The sequence below is a fragment of the Aquarana catesbeiana genome, linkage group LG03 (genome assembly GCF_042186555.1).
Source record: "Aquarana catesbeiana isolate 2022-GZ linkage group LG03, ASM4218655v1, whole genome shotgun sequence".
Lineage (NCBI taxonomy): Eukaryota > Metazoa > Chordata > Amphibia > Anura > Ranidae > Aquarana > Aquarana catesbeiana.
In genome coordinates this window covers 677959137-677975106 of record NC_133326.1, presented here as the reverse complement: position 1 = coordinate 677975106, position 15970 = coordinate 677959137, and the positions used below count along the sequence as shown (strand labels likewise).

The window sequence follows — 15970 nt, the reverse complement described above, 5'->3', positions numbered from 1 at the left end:
ATTTATAGCTGCTGACTTTTTTTCCCGGTGGAACTCCGCTTTAAGGTGAACAGGTTTTGTTTTGAGGACAATATTACTGATCAGTATAGTCACAGGACTTCGGTACCCAAGAAAGAAAGAAGGAAAAAAAAAAATATCTGGCAGCGGTGGGATTTGAACCCACGCCTCCGAAGAGACTGGAGCCTTAATCCAGCGCCTTAGACCGCTCGGCCACGCTACCACCTTGGCAGTATTCAATAGGATGCCAGCATAGGTTAGCAAGCTCAAAGCAAAGTGTACCTGTACCTGAGCTCCACAAACTGAAGATGCTATTTAATTCATTTTTAATATTCAAAGCAAACCCACTCATCTTTTATTTTGTTGAGAAATCACTTTGAAAACACTCCCGACCCCCTAGCATTTTTGGTGTCACCATTTTGAGAAAGGACAGATAATTCAAGCATTTACTTCTTGGGATCAATCTGCCCTTAACCATTTCCTGCCCGCGCGCCTTGCCCCACATCTCTCCACAAAGAGGACCTGTCATGCCCTATTCCTATTACAAGGGATGTTTACATTCCTTGTAATAGGAATTGAAAAAAAAAAAAAAAACACTTAAAATGTCCCACCTGCTGGCTGCAGACAGATGGGTGTATAATATAATTATATATATGAGTCTTGACCATAGTACAAAACACAAAATCAGTATGCATCCCTGATCTAATACTGATTGTACTTTCCCTGCATTTTTATTTGTCATTTTTTATACTAGAAAGTAAAAATTGTAATTTTTTTTCCAATGTTTTGGTATTTTTACCTCTATATTGCAAAAAATTAAAAACCCAATAGGTATTAAAATGTCAAGAATAACAAGCTCAATCCTCCTAAAATAAATAATAATATTTTGGGTACAGTGTTACATGAGAGAAATTCAGTCAAACCTTTACAGCACTGAAAAATTGTCTGTAAAGGAAAAGGGTATACAAGACGAGTCCTGAAGTTGTTTAAGAACAGAATTATACCACACAGGATAGTGTATCCGGTATAGTAGTCCATGAAAATATCTGGCAGCGGTGGGATTTGAACCCACGCCTCCGAAGAGACTGGAGCCTTAATCCAGCGCCTTAGACCGCTCGGCCACGCTACCACCCTTAGCAGCATTTCCTGAGACACCAACCAACGTAATATACGTTAACTTATCCTTTAACTACTTGCTGACTGCCCCATAACACATTCACTGTTAAGGGGGGGGGCTGTGCAAGATAGATAGATAGATAGATAGATAGATAGATAGATAGATAGATAGATAGATAGATAGATAGATAGATAGATAGATAGATAGATAGATAGATAGATAGATAGATAGATAGATAGATAGATAGATAGATAGATAGATAGATAGATAGATAGATAGATAGATAACCCAGACCCGACATAGCTGATCGGATGGAAACTGACAGATTGTTCTGAAAAAAGGCTGCAGTCCCCTTTATCTTTTCTACTTTCTCCTCTGTGAGATAGGGTTCTTGGTGAACTCAGTGACGCAGAAGATCTAAGTACTCTAAGGCCCGTGTCGGGGTTAGATTTGACTTCTCCCTGTTTATCAACCACCCCAGCCTTTCCAGAAAGGAAATTGCCACCCACAGATCTTCTTGTAATTGGAGCACGGAGGGTGCAAAAAATAAAAAAGGTTGTCCAAGTATGGGATGACCAATATTCCTTTCAGCCTCAGGGGGGCCAGTGCCTCCGCCGGGATTTTTGTAAAAAAAAAAAAAAAAATGGCAGGGCCCTGAATTGAAAATGTTGGCCCTGCTTTCCCCACTGGATTGCCACCCTCAAAAATTTTTGAGATTCTTCGTGGATCGGGACGTGTAAATAAGCGTCCTTCAGATCGAGGGAGGCCATGAAGCAATCTGGGGGAAGAATTGACTTCACCGTAAAGACTGTTTCCATCCGAAATTTTTTGTAGGTCACCCATTTGTTCAGTGACTTCAAGTTCAGTATTAGCCGGAATTTGCCAGACGATTTCCTTACTACGAAAACGAGAGTAGAAACCGTGATTTATTTCTCCCTGTGGCACTGGAATAAGAACCCACTGGTCTATCAAGTCGCCAATTTGTGACAACAAGGCTGTCTTCTGAAGATCCCTGGGAGGCGTGGTTACGAACGTGCTTGTGGGCGGAGTGCCCTTAAACTGGATTCAATAGACTTCCCCGATTATCCTCAGTTTAAATGAATTTGGGGTAGTCTTTTCCCACTGTGGGAGGAACTGCCCCAATCTCCCTCCCATGGGAACCAAGTCACTGGGATTTGGTGGTTTTCTTAGGAGAGTAAAACAGGACACCTTTCTGCTTCCCCCTTCCCCACTGTTGACCTTTTAGGGGTCTGCCCCTGTGACAGCCCTTGTCTTTGGGGGCGAATAAAAGTTTTCCCATGGCCTTCTTATTTTTAATAGGAAAAGCCTTTTTCTTGTCGGCAGTACGGTCTAGAACTTTTTTTAGATCTTGCCCAAACAAGAGGTCTCCTTCAAATGGGATGCCACACATCCTAACTTTTGAGGCCGGGTCCCCAGACCAGGATTTTAACCATAAAGCCCTACTAGGGCAGTGGTCTTTGCCGATAGCTTGACCGACCCTGCAGACGCAGCTGCCATATAACCGGCCGCCTTGTGCAGCATGGGCAGGGAATCAAGAATCTCCTTCCTGGAAGTCCCACTTTCCAAATGGCCTTTTAACTGGTCCAGCCAGACCTCCAAATTATGAGGTACTATTGTTGTAGCCATTGCCAGTTTTAAATTTGTCATGGCTACTTCCCATGACCTTTTCAGCAGTACCTCCATCCTCTTGTCCATGGGTTCCCTAAGGACACCCATGTCCCCATGCTGTCCTCCTGGAGCATCGTGCTGCCTCTGTGGAACAGGACCATCCGCTTGCCGTGGCTGGCTTTTTTTTTTTTTAAAGACCACCATGGATCCGGCGTCCACATTCGCCGCGTGACCCCAAACTAGTGTTCCAGTAGTCCCCGCCCTCCTCCTGCATTCCACAGGCCGGAAGTCAAGGCCTACGCCCGTCCCCTGCTGGACTCACGCTGGGATACCATAGTATCCGGCCAGCAGACCGCCGTGAGCCCTGTACGGGGGAACGCCAGCCCTCCCCGGGCTATCCTGGAGGAGGACGCTGGTATCAGCTCTCCGCAGCCTGACCGGGGGACTTAGATGCTTGCCATCCCTGTTCACAGGTAGTTGCAGACCTCCTTCCCCCTCTTCCTTAGGCAGCCCTACCTAGGCTCAGGTGAAGGAGAGCTCCCATCCAGCCTCCTCCTCCGGTGGAGAAAACACAAAAGACTGGGGAAGAGGGACGAAAGCCGCCCTTTTTTGGATTTGAATTTTGTGTTTCCTGCCCCCAGAGGTGGAGCCCATCTCTCCAGTGCTATCCTGGAGAGACGACAAAATTTGCCTGGTCAGGAAGGGTGGGGTAAATATGCCGGGGCAGAAGTGCTTAAATGGGACTTTCCAGAGATAAAGCAGAAGAGTGGGACTGGCCTCCACAGAACTTTGAGACAGTGGCTCTTTTGAAGCTCATAAAAGGAAAACATCCTGGCAGCAGTGGGATTTGAACCCACGCCTCCAGAGAGGCTGGAGCCTAAATCCAGCACCTTAGACCGCTCGGCCACGCTACCATTTAACTGTCCAGTCAAGTGACCCCCTTCCACCTGAGTGGCTCTGTACCTTGTGAATGCTATACATAGTTGCATAGTAGGTGAGGTTGAAAAAAAGACACAAGTCCAACCTATGTGTGTGTGCGCACTTTTTATGTCAATATCACATTGTATATCCCTGTATGTTGTGGTCGTTTAGGCGCCCATTTAAAAGTTTTTTTAAATCATTGATGCCCCCGCTGAAACCACTGCTTGTGGAAGAGAATTCCACATTCTTACTGCTAAGAACCCTCACCGCAGTTTCCAGTTAGATTGCTTTTTTTTTACCCATTTTTACTGCGATTTGCATCTTTTTTACATTCACTGTATATAGCTGGTTGCTAAGGAGCGGGTCAGGAAGTTGGCTGCCGCGTCCTTAGCAACACATGAGGCATCAGCTGTTAGCGGGCTTCCCTGCTGACAGCTGAAAGTAAAAAAAAAAATTAAATAGGAAAAAAAAAAAAAAAAATATTGCTGCCTAACGAAAATAAAATGGCGGAGTCCCCCTCATCCCCCCCCCCCCCCCAGTCCATACCAGGCCCTACGATCTGGTATGGATTTGGAGGGGACATCCCCACGCCAAAATTGAAAAAAAAAAAAAAAAAAAATGAATGGCGTGGGTTTCCCCCCCCCCCTCATAAATCTATACCAGACCCTTAACCAAGCATGCAGCCGGCAGGTTAGGAAAGGGAGGGGACAAGCGAGCGCCCCCCCTTTAAAATATACCAGACCACATGCCTTCAACATGGGGGGGTGGGTGCTTTGGGGCAGGGTGGCTCTGCACCCCAAAAGCACCTTGCCCCATGTTGATGGGGACAGGGGTCTCTTCTTGACAACCCTGGCCGGTGGTTGTCGGGGTCTGCGGGCTTATTGGAAACAGGAAGCCCCCTTTAACAAGGGGACCCCCCCCCTCCTACAAGAATGTGTAGGGGTACATCATACCCCTACCCATTCACCAAAAAAGCAGTGACAAGTCCTTTATTAAAAAAAAATAGCTCTGTCTTCTCCCCAAGCCGTCTTCTTCCTCGCAGCCGGTTACCCCCTAAAAAAAAAAAAAAAAGAATCCGCCCTTGTCCTGATGCTGTGGCTCTTTTGAAGCTCATGAAGTAAAAAGATCCTGGCAGCGGTGGGATTCGAACCCACGCCTCCAGAGAGACTGGAGCCTAAATCCAGCGCCTTAGACCGCTCGGCCACGCTACCATTGACTGTACAGGCAAGCTACCACCTGAGTGGTTCTGTACCTTGTGAATGCCATTTTACATGAAAATATTTTTTCTGCAATATTACATACCTACTTGATGAATTATGAATAAACACTTTTAGATTTGAGCATTATATAAAAAAAAAAAAAAAAAAAAAAAAAAGTCTGCATTCCTGATTCGATATACCTTCCCTGCATTGTTTTTTTTCCCCCCAAGCTTTTCAGGGTTTTTAGTAACAAAATTAAAAACCCAGTGGTTATAAATGCCACCAACCGAAAGCTCAAGCCTTCAAAAATACATAAATTCATTGGGGTATAGTGTTGCATGATGGAGCAATTGTCAGTCAAACCTTTACAGCACTGAAAAATGACCTGGGCAGGAAGACGTATAACGGCCGGGTTCACACCTCCTCCAGCTTGTAGAAGAGGCGTGTGAGCAACAAGTGCTGACAAAGCATTTGCAGAGCTTTCATCAAGCTTTGTTGAACCTGTAAAGTAGAACTACAGGCAAAACTTTATTTTTTCCATATTGAATAGTGTAAGGGAGGGTTATAACCCCTGTCAGATTTTGTTTCCCCCATCTGTATCCCATTTCCAACATTTCATTTCACTTCCTGTCCCATAGCTAAACAGGAAGTGAGAGGAAATCCCTGCAAATTAAAAGGGAATAAATTAGTTGGGTCACCAGAACTAGTGTCCCCATTGGAAGATTTCCCCTCTTTACTTTTCTGGGGACACCCAAAAAGTTGGGATTTTCTTTACTTTCACTTTTAACAGGACAAATCGAGACCAAAAAAAAAAAAAACTGACAGGTAGGGTGGATAAAAATAAACATTTATTAATTTTTAATAATTTTCTAGTAAAAAAAAAAAAAAAAAAATTAAAAAGATGATTTTTTTTTTTTTTTTAGAAGGAGAGAAATGTCAGAATTGGCCTGGGTGGCAAGTGCTTAAAGTGGCAATCAGCACTCACAGGATCTGTGTTCAGCATTTACAAACTGGAGCTGAATGATAATTAAAGTGATTGTAAAGTCTTGTTTTTTTTTCCTATGAAAAATAACAAAACATGTTAGGCCCCTTTCACGCGATCGGACCGTTCAGGTCCGCCTGTCAGTTTTGACAGCGGACCTGAATGGGCGCTCCATGTTAGCCTATGGAGCGACGGACATCAGCGGAGACATGTCTGCTGACATCCGACCCCGTCCGATCCGCTAAAAGCAGACATGGCTCTACGTCCAGGTCCGTCGCTGGCGGATCGGATCGGGTGAGATCTGATGAAAACAGACATGCTGTCCGTTTTCGTCCGATCCCTCCATAGGCGGCAGCGGCGCCTGACAAGCCCCTCCCTGCTCAGTGAGCAGAGAGGGACCTGTCATCCGCCGGCTCAGCGGAGATCAACGGACAGATCTCCCGCTGAGCCGGCGGACCGAGGAGGGCTCCGTAGAAGCCCTGTGTGCAGGGTGGCTTATCGGAATCTTCTCCCCCCCACCATCTTCTTCCTCGCAGCTGGTTACCCTCTAAGAACAAAAAAGTCCGCTCTTGCCCTGATGCTGTGGCATCAGTGGCTCTATTGGAGCTCATAACAAAATTAAAACATGCTGGCAGCGGTGGGATTCGAACCCACGCCTCCAGAGAGACTGGAGCCTAAATCCAGCGCCTTAGACCGCTCGGCCACGCTACCATTTAACTGTCCAGCCAGGCTACCACCTGAGTGGCTCTGTACTATGTGAATGCTATTTCATATGAAAAATATCTGCGGTTTTTATTTTTTGCGCTAAAAACAAAAAAAAAGACCGATAGAAAAAAAAAAAATCAAGTTAGACTTACCGGTAACTTCTTTTCCAGGAGTCTTTCAGGACAGCACCTTGAGAGCGTAGCTCCACCCACTTGACAGGAAACACACCTCCACCAAACTTTAAAAGGAGGCTCCTTCCCATTTATCATCAGTAGTAGTAGAGAACCTCCGGCCCAAGCTGGAACACATAATCAGAATATGGTTAGTCACAGCATAGTAATTTAATACAATAAGGGCGGGTTGCTGCTGTCCTGAAAGACTCCTGGAAAACAAGTTACCGGTAAGTCTAACTTGATTTTTCCGTTAACGTCTTTCAGGACAGCACCTTGAGAGGATAACAGAGACTTACCCACTTAGGGAGGGACCACGGCCTGCAAGACCTTTCTGCCAAAAGCTTGTTCACTTGCTGACAGAAGATCCAGCCTGTAATGACGGACAAACGTAAGGTAACTTGACCACGTAGCCGCCCTACATATCTGATCTGGGGTGGCACCAGCCATTTCTGCCCATGTAGTGGCCTGAGCCCTGGTAGAATGCGCTTTAATGCCCAGCGGGGGAGATAGCCCCGATTGAGAGTAGGCTGCTAGAATAGCTGACTTAAGATATCTAGCTATAGACCCCTTAGAAGCTTGTTGGCCCTTCTTTTTACCAGAAAAAAGTATAAATAGAGAATCCGAGGATCTAAAATTACTTGTTACCTCCAGATACTGTAACAAAGTCCTTCTTACATCCAAATTGTGGAATTTGCCTTCTTTTTCCCCCGAAGGGTTAGAGCAAAAGGTTGGCAGGATGATCTCCTGCGACCTATTGTGTGCTGACGCTACCTTTGGCAAAAAACCCGGATCGGTTTTAAGTATAATCCTATCTGTGTAGATAGTTAAAAAGGGTCTCTTAACAGATAGGGCGTGCAGCTCACCAATTCTCCTTGCTGACGTTATTGCAACTAAGAACAAGGTCTTAAGAGTAAGATTCCTTAGAGAGATTTCTTGTAGTGGTTCAAAAGGTTCCTTTGTAAGGGCTTGCAGGACCACTGATAGATCCCAATTGGGAAAGTGCTTAGCCGGAGCTGGTCTAGATCTGGTAAGTGCCTTGAAAAATCTTATAACCAAGGGCTCAGAAGAGATTGGTCTTTCTAGAAATACTCCCAAAGCAGCTACTTGAACTTTAAGGGTGCTGACTGACAATCCCTTGTCTGCCCCCTCTTGAAGAAATTCCAAAATTGACACTAAATTTCTTACTTTTCTCTTAGTCAAATGACAAAAAGAGTTGAAGACCTTCCAATATTTAGCATAGATTTTTCTGGTCACTATCTTCCTACTGGAAAGTAAGGTAGTTACCAAGGGTTGTGACAGACCTTTGCTTCTTAACAACTGCTCCTCAGAAACCAGGCCGTGAGGCTTAGACTGGCCACTCCCGGATGCTGTATTGGACCCTGTAGGAGCAGGTCCTGCCGGAGAGGCAGCCACAAAAATGGTTTGACTGCCATCTGTAGAATGGTGGAAAACCATGCCCTCTTTGGCCAAAATGGGGTAATTAGGATTACTGCCACTTTCTCCCTCTGTATCTTTCTTAACACCAACAGGATAAGTTGGAAAGGAGGAAATGCGTAACCCAGATGGAAGTTCCAGGGCTGGATTAACGCATCTGTCCCCTGGGCTTTGTCGTTTCTGTGAAAAGAGAAAAATACTGGGAGTTGTGTATTTTCCTCTGACGCAAATAGGTCTATTTGTGGTTGACCCCAGGCCCTGGTAATCATTGCAAAGATTTTCGGATTCAGGCTCCATTCTGACTCCTGAATCCGCCTTCTGCTTAGATAATCTGCCACTACATTTAAGGTGCCTTTGAGGTGGACTGCTGATAAGGACCGAACATGCTTTTCTGCCCAAACCAGGATTTTTGAAGCTAGCAACTATAGTGTTTTGCTTCTTGTACCCCCCTGTTTGTTTAGGTAGGCTATGGTAGTGGCGTTGTCTGAGAGGACCCGGACAGGAGAACCTTGAAGGATAGGAGAGAAGGCATCTAAAGCTAAGGCGACTGCTTCCTTTGCTTCCGTCCGAGACCACATTCCTTGCGTGAAGTCTTGGTCTAAGTGAGCTCCCCAACCCCATACACTGGCATCTGTCGTTACCACTTTTTCTATTGGAAATGACCAGAGCAGGCCTTCTGACACATTCTCCTGTCTTCTCCACCACCAAAGCGATCTCTTGACTTTGGTGGGTATCTTTACCTTTGCTTCCAGAGATTCTGACCTGTGATTCCATATTCTCAGGAGAAAGCTCTGGAGAGGCCTGAAATGTAACCTTGCCCATTGAATGGCTGGTATGGTTGCGGTTAGGGTTCCTAGGGATGACATCACTTGACGGACTGATAATTCCTGGCTTGCCTGTAAGGACGCTACCACCTTCTGGACTTTCCCCTTCTCTTCTGGGAGAAAAATCTTTTGTTCCCTTGAACAGATCTGATACCCCAGGAATAGTATTTTCTGAGCTGGATTGAAATTTGACTTCTGCATATTTATGATCCAACCCAGGGTTTCTAGATGACCTCGGGTCTTTCCGAGGTTGTCTAGCAGTCTTTCCCTGGAGGGGGCAAAAAGGAGTAGGTCGTCCAAGTACGGAATTACCGCAATCCCCTGCATGCGAAGAGGTGCAAGCGCTTCCGCCATTATTTTTGTAAATATCCGTGGGGCAGAAGACAGGCCAAAGGGGAGGGCCCTGAATTGCAAGTGCAGAACCTCTTTTCCCAAATTTATCGCCAATCTTAGGAATCTTTGGGACTGCGGGGCTATAGGGATATGCAGATAGGCATCTCGAAGGTCTATTGATGCCATAAAGCATTCCCTCGTCAATAGATTTTTGACCGTGAAGATGGAGTCCATACGAAACCTCTTGTATTGGACTGATCTGTTCAGCGGTTTCAGGTTTAGGATTAACCGAAAATCTCCGGATGGTTTCTTTATCAGGAATATACGGGAATAAAATCCCTGATAAAGCTCCCCCTGTGGGACGTAAATCATAACCCCCTGATCTATCAGATCCTTTAATAGGCTCTTCATTGCCAGGGATTTTGTTACATCTCTTGGAAGATTTGTCATCAATTACCTTTCTGAGGGGAGATCTGAAAACTCTATATTGTAACCCTGGGCTATCATATTCAGAATGTACTGGTTTTCTGTTATGCATGCCCAATAGGGGAGAAAGCCTTGTAGTCTTCCCCCTACCTGTAACCGACTGTCACTGAGTCTTGCTGGTTGACGCAGGAGGATGGAAAAGGACATTTCCTTTGCCTTTTCCCTTCTGCCCTGACCAGTTTTTCTTTTTCTCTTGAGGCTTGTTTTGTTCCTGAGCCCTTTGAGGACGAAAAAACCGTCTGACTGGTTGTTTCTTCTTTCTGACAGGAAAAGATTTCTTTTTATCTGCAGTCCTGTCCAGAACTGAATCCAAATCAGGGCCGAACAATAAGTCTCCTAGAAAAGGGACCCCGCATAACTTGTTTTTAGATGCTGTTTCCCCTTGCCAAGTCTTTAGCCATAAAGCCCGTCTAACATAATTAGCAAGGGCTGCCGCCTCAGCTGTCATCCTGATAGACTCTGCAGAGGCATCAGAGACATAGGCTACGGCTGCTGAGAGGGTAGAAAAGGAGTCAAGGATTTCTTGCTTAGGGGAATCTGCTATTATATGAGCTTTAAGCTGATTTACCCAATACTCCAAGTTCCTGGAGATGCAAGTAGCTGCCATTGCTGGCTTAAGGTTGCCCATAATGGATTGCCAAGTCCGCTTGAGCTGTTGATCCATTTTCTTATCCACGGGGTCTTTTAAGATCCCCATGTCCTCAAATGCTAGGTCAGTAGATCTTGACACTTGAGAAAAGGCTGCATCAAGTTTTGGAACCTTATTCCAAAGAGCCGCTGAGTCTTCATCAAAAGGGAACCTTCTCTTATGAGCCCTGGAGAAAAATGGTTTCCTATCAGGGTCAGCCCATTCTTTTCTGATTGTTTCAGAAATCACTGCATGGACTGGAAAGGTACGGGACTTAGACTCGCTAAGCCCTGCATACATCTTGTCATGTAAAGACATTTCTTTATGCTCTTCCTCAAGGCCTAGAGTAGCATAAATAGCCTTTAAAAGGCCATCCACCTGATCCAAAGACAATTTATACTTGGAAGACATATTTTCCAGCTCATCACCATCCTCATTTGATTCATTAGAATGGGATGGGGAAAGCCCTTCCTGGTTCAGAGGACCCATCTCTGCCTCCACTGCCGGGATTAACAGTGAGCCTTGAGAGGACTGTGAGGTAGTGGGCTGACTTGCAGATGGATAGGTGAGTGAGGATCTGAAGGATTGAATGGTAGCATCCAATTCCTTTTTAGCAGATGCGATTAGATCACTGCATGCGGAAGTGGTTTCTTCCCTCACCAAGGAATCAATACATGCTTGACATAAAGCCTTTTTGAAGCCTTCATTTAACTTAATTTTGCATGAAGGACATTTCTTTCTAATCCCAGGGTCAGAGCTCTTGGCCTGCCATGATAAGGGAAAAAGAGAGAGAAAAAAGACAAACCATATTTTAGAGTCAGCTTGATTACTCAAGGTTGCTCACCACAGGTGCACAGTGAGAAAAGCTATCAGACTCATGTGCCCTGACAGGCCCCTCCGCCACCAGGGGGAAAAAAAATACCCTCAAACTTCACTAACATTAGAGAGAAGAGGGCTAGAGAGAGACCCCACAGTAAAGCTGAGCAGAAACTACAGTCTGCTCCTTACCTGGGCCTTGCTGGTGCCTGTGCCTGTTCCACTCGCTGCGGTTCCTGAATCCATGCTGAGGCAGCAGCGTGATGCCTGTGGCGAAAACGCCGGTTCCGGACTCCAACAGCACCTGTGCGCCGGAACCGGAAATAAATAGGCACCAGACCTATTCCTCCCTCCTCCCCCTGCGCTTCCGGCGGAAATGACGCCTGGCGCCTGCTCCATGGATGCCGCCCCACTTCCGGATACCTCACATCCGGCGGATGCAGTCCTCTGACTGCCCTTTCCAAAATGGCGGCGGCGTCAGGGAAAAAACATGTGCAGGCAAGAAAAAAACAAACCAAAACGCCTGACATGCCTGACGCCCCTGCCTGGGAGCAGCAATACCCGGAGCAGTCCTGGCTCTCCCCGAGCACTGACGAGGGAGAAGGAGCCCATCCACCCGGCACACGCAAGCCTGTGGAAAATGGAAGGAATCGGCTCTCCTGAGGTAGGTAAAAAAAAAAAAAAAATAGTGGAGTAGGGAGCCTGTTCTCTCAGGACAGAACCTTGAGAGCTCCAAACTCCCACATGTGTTCCCGCCGGAGGAAACACAAACTGATGATAAGTGGGAAGGAGCCTCCTTTTAAAGTTTGGTGGAGGTGTGTTTCCTGTCAAGTGGGTGGAGCCACGCTCTCAAGGTGCTGTCCTGAAAGACGTTAAGGGAAAAAATACTGATTTTTTTACTTTTTGCTATAATAAATATCCAAAAAAAAAAAAAAAGTCTTCATCAGTTTAGGCCAAGATGTATTCTACATATTTTTTTGATAAAAAAAAAAAAAAAAAAAACAAATGAAAATTTACAATAAGCGTATAGGGATTGGTTTGCGTGAAAAAGTTATAGCGTCTACAAAATAGGGGATAGATTTATGGCATTTTTATAAAAAAAATGTTTTTACTAGTAATGGCAGTGATCAGTGAAGTTTGTAGCAGGACTGCGACATTGCGGCGGACAGATCGGACACTTTGAAACCAGCATTCATTCACAGTCCCCCTCCCCCATACTTAACCTGAGCCCCATCTCCATTCCCGATTGGCTGAGACACAGCAGTGGCGCCAACGGCTCCCACTGCTGTCAGAAAGGGGCGGGGCCAAACCACAGCTCCGTGGCTGAATGGACACACAGAGCTGCGGATCGCCTCCAGTGCCCCATAGCAAGCTGCTTACTGTTGGGCATGCCGGCGTGGGACCCGAGAAGAGGAGGATCTAGGCTGCTCTGTGCAAATCCACAGCACAGGAGGTAAGTGCAAATATGTTTGTTATTTTTAAAACAAACAAAAAAACGACTTTAGTAGAGCTTCACGATTAACCGTTAAAGAATCGAGATTGCGATTCAAACCCCCCTCACGATCTTAAAACAGCATTTCCTCGATTCAGTTCACTGCCGACAGCTGTCAAAAAAAAAAAAAAACACAACACAGGCAGGTGTGGTTTGGCCCACACAGGCAGGTAAGGATAAACAGAACCATTGTAACATTTAGTTCTTTTAGATCAAAGGGATGAACTTCGATCTGTAAATAAGGTCAGTTTAACCACTTAAAGCGGGAGTTCCACCCATTTAAAAGTCAGCAGCTACAAAAAGTGTAGCTGCTGACGTTTAATAATCGGACACTCACCTGTCCCAGGGTCCAGCAATGCAGGCGCACAAAGCCTCGCTCCTCTCCCCCTCCATTCCGTCGCGCCGGCATTGTAACTGTGGGCACCCGGCTGTGGCTTCACGCTGCTGGTTGTGAATGGCCGGGCAATCTTCTGGGACCTGTGACGTGTCCCAGAAGATTGCGGGGGGGGGTGATCTTCTTCCGGTACCGCAGTGCCAGGGGAGGAAGTGGGAACTGGGTACCCGCATCCCTCAAAAAAAAAAAAAAAAAAAAGACATGCCAGATGTGGCATGTCAGGTGGTCACCAGTACTTAAAGCGGAAGTTCCATTATTGGGTGGAACTCTGCTTTAAAGACTAAACTTTTTTCTGACACTTGTTGCTCACAAAGTTGAAATCAGTATTTTTTGCTAGAAAATTACTTAGAACCCCCAAACATTAAAATGTTTCCTTCCTGTGTCATGACCTAAAGTCTGTAAGTAAGTAACACAGAAGCAATAGATACGTTTGGAATCATGGATGGAAGACAGTAAGGTACGGGTCTGTAGATTTTATGGAAAGCTTTGATATTTTTGCAAAAAAAGTACATGAATGATATATTGGTACATAGGGGGGCTGGAATTTAGAAAAAAAAAAAAAACTGAACTTATCCTTTAAGCGGAAGTGATGCTAAAGTCTAGAGCTGCACGAGTCTGGCTAAAATGAGAATCACAATTTTTTTGCTTAGAATAGAGATCACGATTCTCGCGGGGTAACATCTTTCACACTATACAAACAAATTGGGTTAACTTTACATTTTTTTTTTTTTTTAAATGAATTAAAAAAAAAATGAAAGTGGTGAGCTTATCCTCTAAGGACCGGGCCTATTTTTTACACTTGGTGTTTACAAGTTAAAATCAGGTTTTTTTCCTAGAAAATTACTTATTACCCCCAAACATTATATATTTATTTCAGACACCCTAGAGCAGGGGTCTTCAAACTATGTCCCTCCATTCGTTCAGGAACTACAATTCCCATCATGCCTAGTCATGTCTGTGAATGTCAGAGCTTTACAATGCCTCATGGGACGTGTAGTTCTACAACAGCTGGAGGGCCATAGTTTGAGGATCCCTGCCCTAGAGAATAAACGAGCACGGCAGGATGGGGTGCTTTCAATTTTTTTGCCCCCCTCACCCGGCTTCATGCATCTGAGGAGAGAACATAGGATTGTCTCCGCTGCTACTGACAGCTCCGGTAAAATGGCGGAGATGACCGGGACCACCGCCGATAAAAGTGATCTTGCGGCGAACACGCCACAGAGACCTCTTTTATCCGAGAGCAGACCGCCCGCCGTTTTTAAAAATACCAGGGTTATGGTAGCTGTCTGCTGCCATAGCAACAGTATCCAACGTCAAAGCATTGACGTACAACGATAGCGGGCGATCCGGAAGTGGTTTACTTTTTGCAAAACAAAGTAAAAGGCAGACAGGCTAACCACAAAAGTCACCGTTCTGACCCAAAAACATACTTGGCAGCGGTGGGATTTGAACCCACGCCTCCGAAGAGACTGGAGCCTTAATCCAGCGCCTTAGACCGCTCGGCCACGCTACCACCTTGAGAGCAACATATAATCTATAGTAGAGTTTTTGCACTGTAGTGGAACTTCACCCATAAAAATTTGCTGAAAAAAATAAAAATAAAATAATGGTTCTTTAGTAAGGAACATACATTGTACATTAATAATTATACTACCAACATTAGTGTGTGCTGTAAATCGCTTCAAATATTGCTCCTGTTTCTTTCTGCTGGAGGCTGCCATTTTGCTGAAGACCAGAGCCACTGAGCAGCAGTAAAACGTAAAATCTGAACAAAACCCAATTGATTTAACAGTTTAAAAAAAAAAAAAAAAAAAAGCAGTTAAAGCTCCTCTAGCAGCATGGAGGAGCAGGTGATCAGGTAATTAAATCTCATCTATAACCCCCCCCCCCCCGACCTATATGTGCAATTAACCCTTGCAGTGCAAGCACAGCCCAACTGGAAGGGATCGTTTTTGGGGTTCCCGGAGCTGAGATTTAGGTTGTGCTGCAGCAACGCCTTCTTTTTTTTTTTTTTTTTTTTTTTTGTCTAGGCGAGAAGAACATTGCATTCCCAGGGCCTCGCCGCGCATGCCTGCCGCCAGATAACAAGCGTGCGCAGATGTGCCAAAGATCTCCGCCCGGGCCTTCAGAGAACTTCGCATGCATGATAGTCAGGAAGGTTCCGGATCACAATCTGCATACGCAGAGAAATGCAGCACATGCGCAGGTGTGCTACAGATCTCCGACAGATTATTCAGATCTTCCACTTAAAAAAAAACTAACATCAAATAATGGTGCAATGAGGACAGAAAGCAAAAAAACCGCTAATATGACAATATTAGATCCTCACCCAGCTCTCTCCTCTCTGTATATAGAATATAATACTCACCCAGCACTCTAATATAACAAATGGAATATAAATCTCTCTCCAGCACTCACCTCTCTGTAAATATCATATAGTATAACAAATGTAATGTAATATAAATCTCCTCTCTGTAAATATCATATAATAAATATAATATAAATCTCCCTCCAGCACTCTCTCCTCTGTAAATATCATATCATATAATATAATAAAAATTACTCTACTTTCTGTAAATATAATACAATTCTCCCTCCAGCACTCACCCAGCTCTCTTTCCCCTCTCACTGTTGACAATGTAACGTCTTTTTCCTCTTTAAAACCCGCCTGTAGGGCCGCCGCGTGACGTCATTTTTGTGCGCCGGCCGCCGCTAACATCTTCACCATGGCAACCCTTGCCGCCGACGACGCCATCTTTGTACGCCCTCGCCGCTCCTCCTTTCCCCGCTGGCATAGTGGGTGTTAAAAAAAAACGAGAAGGTGCAGACAGTTGGAGAAA

The 15970-nt window shown here is 45.3% G+C and overlaps 1 protein-coding gene and 6 non-coding genes across 7 annotated transcripts in view; all 7 read right to left on the bottom strand.

Moving 5' to 3' along the window:
• Positions 1–15926, bottom strand: part of CNTROB (centrobin, centriole duplication and spindle assembly protein) — a 101366-nt gene extending 85440 nt beyond the window's left edge. Inside the window, exon 1 of the mRNA XM_073622926.1 lies at positions 15738–15926. The gene's annotated coding sequence lies outside the window, so the exon portion shown is untranslated. The remainder of the gene's footprint in view (positions 1–15737) is intronic.
• Positions 139–220, bottom strand: TRNAL-AAG (transfer RNA leucine (anticodon AAG)). Its single transcript has one exon. It is a non-coding gene; the product is annotated as a tRNA-Leu (tRNA).
• Positions 1045–1126, bottom strand: TRNAL-AAG (transfer RNA leucine (anticodon AAG)). Its single transcript has one exon. It is a non-coding gene; the product is annotated as a tRNA-Leu (tRNA).
• On the bottom strand, positions 3576–3657 carry TRNAL-UAG (transfer RNA leucine (anticodon UAG)). The gene has a single exon. It is a non-coding gene; the product is annotated as a tRNA-Leu (tRNA).
• Positions 4794–4875, bottom strand: TRNAL-UAG (transfer RNA leucine (anticodon UAG)). The gene has a single exon. It is a non-coding gene; the product is annotated as a tRNA-Leu (tRNA).
• On the bottom strand, positions 6475–6556 carry TRNAL-UAG (transfer RNA leucine (anticodon UAG)). Its single transcript has one exon. It is a non-coding gene; the product is annotated as a tRNA-Leu (tRNA).
• On the bottom strand, positions 14562–14643 carry TRNAL-AAG (transfer RNA leucine (anticodon AAG)). The gene has a single exon. It is a non-coding gene; the product is annotated as a tRNA-Leu (tRNA).
• Positions 15927–15970: the final 44 nt, after the last annotated feature.